This window comes from Pan paniscus, chromosome 3 (assembly GCF_029289425.2).
Source record: "Pan paniscus chromosome 3, NHGRI_mPanPan1-v2.0_pri, whole genome shotgun sequence".
Lineage (NCBI taxonomy): Eukaryota > Metazoa > Chordata > Mammalia > Primates > Hominidae > Pan > Pan paniscus.
This window is the reverse complement of record NC_073252.2, coordinates 14,624,696-14,630,565: the sequence shown is the minus strand read 5'-3', so window position 1 is coordinate 14,630,565 and position 5,870 is coordinate 14,624,696. Positions and strand designations below refer to the sequence as shown.

Sequence of the window (5,870 nt, the reverse complement as noted above, 5' to 3'; positions counted from 1 at the left end):
GTGACAGGCAGGCCACAGGGATGCCTACACTGACATCACTAGACCACCCCCGTGATGTTCCTGGTCTCCTCCAAAGTTCAGTCATCCTTCAATAATACATTGCAACTATATAATTACCACACTAAAAATAACATGCTTATACTTTTAAAAATGCAGTAGTAAATAATTATTAGGAAGACTAAATAATACAGAGTAACCAAAAAAAGGAAGAAAGCAAAATTCTTTCAAGGCAGTCTACATAAAATAATTATTTTTAATAAGTTCACAAATATACTTTCATAACTATATATTTGGGGCTCTGTAAACTCTGTTCTAGCTCAACATACACATGTTTATTTAGTTCAAGGCCCTCCCCACTTAGCCCAAATGCTCAAAGATGATGCTGGAAGCTTGCTCTTGCTGAATATGCCGATGTCATGGTACAGTGAGGCAAACAGCATACCCGGAACAGTCAAATCAGGACTGGGCATGATCCACCGATAGGACTGGTCATTGCTCCTGGTGGGCCATAAGCCAAGGCAATGCTATGGACTAAATGTTTGTGTCCACCCAAAATTTATATGTCAAAACCTTTGCGAAAGGAAAATAAATATCGGGATCCCCAAATCACTAAGTCAATGGGAAAGTCAAGTTGGGAACTGCTTAGGGCAAACCTGCGTTTCATTTTATTCCAAATAAGATAGCTAAAAAGGTAAGAAGCTACATACCTCCCTACAGTTTGCCCACAAGAAAATTCCTTGTGGACCACGGATAGACAGAACTCACCTAAGGTAAGTGTATATCTGATTGCTTCCTCTGCCATATTGTTTATGCAAAAATGCAGAATCACTGAGCCAGACTAAACTGTGTATTCCGTGGAAGACTTATCAAGGACTCAAAAGAATGCAACCATTTTTCTCTTATCTGTTTCTAACCTGGAAACCCCCACTTTGAATTTTCCTGCCTTACTGGACTGCACCAATGTTCATCTTACACATATTAATTGATGCCTCATGGCTCCCTAAAATGTATAAAAGCAATCTATATCCCAACCACCTTGGACACATGTCCTCAGGACCTCCTGAGGCTGTGTCATGAATGTTTCCTTAACCTTGGCAAAGTAAACCTCCTACATCTGAGACATATCTCAGATACTTGGGGTTCACACCTTAATATCCAATGTAATGGCATTTGGAGATGGGGCTTCTAAAAGGTGATTAAATTTAGGTAATGTAATGGAGGTGAGACCACCATGATGGGATTGGTGTCCTTATAAAAAAAGAAGGAGGCAACATATCTTTCTTTCTCTCTTCGTGTAGAAACTAAGGAGAAGCTGTATGAGGACCAGATCAGGGAGAAAGTCTCCACCATGAACCTGATCATGCTGGCACTCTAATTTTGGACTTCCAGCTTCCAGAACTGTGAGCAATAAATGTCTTAAGCCACCTAGGCTATGGCATTCTGTTATAAATGCCTGATCTAACTAAGACTTGGAGAAGACCATGATAAGGCCTCTCCTGTATTTTTAATGGAACTTTTCTTATAAATATGCTGTAATTTATTTTAATAATACAATGTTTTGTTCATTTAACCCAAGCTTTTGGTTTGTTTTAATAAGCATGTTTCAAATATATATGATCCTAGCATCAGTGACCTGACCTCTTAGGATTTAAAAAATTATTGGTCTCAAACTTCATTATGTGACTTATGCAAAGTCCAATGCCCCTCCCTACCAACAAGACACTTGTTAATTCTTAGAGTGCTAAACTTCTCAAGTTCATATATGCCTTTGGATTTATGCTCTTCCTGAAGGCTTTTACTAGTGTGTTTCCTCATCATCTTGCATGTGCTTTTCCTATATTAATCTTTCTAAACAAAGAATGCAAGTGTGCTTCTGGGTTTTAGTACCAACAAAAGCAACTAAAGTGACTCTCAGAAGGCCTTTGAGTGTGTAGCTAGCTTTACTGAAAATTTGTCCAGAGAGAGATATTCATAAGCCAGCTTCACAGAGGATGTTGTGTTTTAGGGCTGATTCTTCTTAAATGTTCTTTCTGGATCTCCACCATCAATGAATTGCCATAGCTGAGGTGTGCCTCTCAATACTGCAACCCATCCCTAGAAGTCTTTCTGGCTCTTTCTGCAACTCTTTACTCTGGGAATCCAACAATATTTCAAATCTTTTTCATTTTCTTATGCATAACAATTTTGCTCTCCTTTGTTCTCTGGAGTCTCTTTCCAGATTCCACACTTGAGTATGTATATTCACATGTAAATGGTTGACCATCAACTCATTTTCTAAATAGAAATATTCCCTTTCAAGAGGACCTACCTTATATGACATTGGTATAGTGGTGAGCATAGCTACCTTCAAGAGGAACTCCCATATCACTTATAAGGATAATATATTCTTATACATTTGGTTATCCATATTGACTTACAGAAAAGCTGGGAGAAGAGAATAGATAATCATATCAGGAAACCATATATTCTCCTTCCTTAAGCCTCAGGGCCACCATCTCAGGACTATATCTACCTTTTTCCTATGATATAATTTCCAAGGTGACCTTATTCTTATTGGCTCTTTGAGGTTGTCACCACCCATTTCATCCATGTGGTTTATTTCCCCCTGAGCCTTGTTAATTGATAAAATAAGGTTGTAAAGATCCAAAATTTCTCATTGCTCCTTAAAACAAGAACGTGGACCATTTTCACTTTCTTATAAATATTTTTAGTTATGTAAGTAAGCACACAGACTTTATAGTTTTATGAGAGTAATGGAAGCTCAGAAAACTTCAAAGTACTTTTCGTCATGCATTTCTTTCTAATGTTCCTGACTTGTTTAGAACAAGTTGTTTGTGACAACTTGGACTCCTGATATTTCATTCCTCTCTCTCTGAGAATATAGTTCATTTTTCCTACCCTCTTTTTTCAAAAACTGTATAACCTCCCTTAAAAAGGCTTCTCTCCCTGAAACATGGGCCCCAAATGACCAGAATAGAACAGTAGCGTCCTGATCTCAAGGAAAGTCCTAACCTCATGCACAGTTTAACAGTGAGAAAAAAAATTGATTAAAATCATGGCCAAAATATGGCATCTAGCAAAAACTGCTTAATTACACATAACATATTTTTTTCCTCATCAGTAAAATGAAACTAGTCCTATGGTGTAAGAAGGATCACATAAATTAAAGAACCTACAAAATGTTTGATATTTACGTGTCCCTAAAATACCTTAGCATGGTATAAAAACAATAACTGGCTTCTGTATAGCTTTGCTTTTAATTATGTAACCTTGAACAAATAATATAACTTCTCTTATGTCTCAGCTTCATCACCTGTCAAATGGGAATGCTAACACCTGCTGGAGGATTCATGAATATGCTTTGATATCAGCTGGAGTGTCCAATCTTTAATATTCCAAGGAAATCTGCTTGAACTCTATTGCATGCACAATGAAACAACTACTTGTACACAATTCAGCCATTCTGAAACTTTTGCCGGATGCATTGAGGGTAGGGATGTAAGTGCTCACTGGTTACCTTTGTTCCTGGGGCCCCACTGAATGAGTTCTGTCAACCCATGATCTTATCAATTGATGTTGACACATTCCCCCATGTTTAATCTTCAATTCCTTTCCTTTGGATCCTACCTCCAAATTGTTACTCATCAAGACTTGTGGGCATGTCACCAATTTTACTGAACTTTTGTAACAGCACCAGGAGAATTACACAGAACCTTGGATTTTTGCCTTCTGTCTGCTGAAATCTCTAGGCCTCCCACTGTCAGGCGCTGACCCTTCTAGCACCTACTGCTTCCTGAAAGCTTAATTCCTCTCGGTTTTGTTTTGGGATTTGGGGTTTTGTTGGTGGTGGCTGTGGTGTTTTTTGTTTTTTGTTTTTAATTTTTATTTTTAAATAAACCAACATAGCTCTCCATTCCATTTTTGCTTATGGGAAGATTCCTTAATGTACTCTGGTATGCAGTGCACCTCTTGGCATATGCTTTCTCCTTAGAGACAAAGTAGAACTGTCTGACTTTTCACATTTTCTTCCCTTCTCTCTGCCCCTCTGTCTACCAAGGAATGGGGAGCTAAAGTTTATGTTCCTACTATGATGCCACCTGCCTGCAGGGCAGAAGCAGCTATTGCCAATTTGGGTTTGAAATATTCTTCCTAGCCCTCTTTTCCTGCATTTAAAGCATTTAGTACATTTTTACTTAGTAGGTTCTTAATGAGTATTGGTGGAGAGGAATTGGGGAAAGATGGGTGATGTGGATAGAGAGTATAGTAAGATCAGAAGGAAAATGAGTAACATAAAAAGAAAAAGTAAGGAGCTGATGTGACGAAACATAGGTTTCCAGGGATCCTATTTTTACACACACTTAATGCCAAATTTCTAAATTTCCTTGATGCTGTACATATCATGAGCAAAAAGACTCTGTCTCAGACCCTGAGTAACTGCCCCTCTGCTTCTCATTACTTATGCGTAGTTCTTCCTCTTTCTCCGCTGACATATCTCAGCACCTGTTGTGAGTTAGGAGAACATCTCTCTCTCTCTCCTAGGTAGAAGCACAGATGTAGGAAGGCAGTAATTTCAGAGGGTTTATTTTAGAAACAGAAAACGGTTTCCTAATGACAAGCTGGTTGGAGGGGAGTTGCATCTCATTGGTGATGCTGGCAGATCACCCTCTGCTGATCTGTTTTGTCATTTTGTTGTCGGTTGAGGAGACAACAAAATGCTGGTGAGCAGCTGGTGGCGGAATTATGTTTTACGTGTGAAATGTGGGAGAAAATTCTGGCCCCGTGCTATAATTGCCTGATTTGGTGGGGTTGGGAAAATGAGCTATGCTTTTATTTGAATTAAATGTGCTTTCTTTCCTCCAGGTTCAGCATCCTTAACTATGATTGGAGTCAATGTGCAGCACTCTTTGTACATTTCAAATGGGATTTTTTAAAAAAGAGAAAAAAACTGTTGTGAGCTTCCTGGAATGTCAGAGTCCAGCAGGACTGTGGGGATGTGATATCTTGGTTTATCTGCGAGGAGTTAGGGCTCCCCAGGGAAGTGGACCCTGACAGTAGACATTTTAACAGAGGAGCACGCACACGCAACAGTGGGGAGAAGACCTATCAACAGGGCTTGGAAGGAGATACAGTTAGGCGGGCACAACTCAGTAGAGTAGAAACTTTGAAGGTTCTGATATCTTTTTAAAAAGTATTATTAATATCCATGGCACAATAAGTGCTCAGAGAATTTAGTCAGTTGACTCATGCACCATATTATTTTTGCTACACAGTCTGCTTCTTAAAAGTTATATGTGTTTGTTTTCTAAACTGTTATGACAATTGCACTTCTTGTGTTGTTACATAATTTAATAAAATATTATCTCAAATAGTGGTATAAGAATGTAAAAAGAAAGTGTTATGTGTTTGAAAATTCAGTTGAAACTGTTGTTAAAGATGACTAAAAACATCCCTGTTGAATGTGGTAAGAGCACATTAACTTAAAGTTTGGAAGATAATCATGAGAATAAAGATGATCTACCTTCAGATTCATTTGCAATCATGTAAAAGATATTACTCCACTTGAAAGTAATACAAGTTAAAAATTAAAAATGATACATTGTGTGATTTTATACAAGATAAAATTAACAGAATGTCATCCACAATATCTATGCTCAAAGGAACAAACTTTACCCTCTAAATGATTGACAGACAAATGTGTAACTAAAATGCTAACTGCACAACACGCATGCGTTTGTATACCATGTTTCATGACTTCCCTCCTTAGCCATTATTTTGAATAGCTCAGCAGTGTCAGATCTGTATTAAAAGGAATCAGGAGTCTTGAACTTTGCTGTGAGTGCACAAAATCATTCTGGATAGATAAGTGGATG

The 5,870-nt window shown here is 38.1% G+C and overlaps 1 long non-coding RNA gene across 1 annotated transcript; it reads left to right on the top strand.

Moving 5' to 3' along the window:
• Positions 1 to 434: 434 nt before the first annotated feature.
• On the top strand, positions 435 to 5,460 carry LOC117979872 (uncharacterized). Its single transcript, XR_004670925.3, has 3 exons — positions 435 to 1,400; positions 3,305 to 3,498; positions 4,861 to 5,460. It is a non-coding gene; the product is annotated as an uncharacterized LOC117979872 (long non-coding RNA).
• The last annotated feature ends 410 nt before the right edge of the window (positions 5,461 to 5,870 follow it).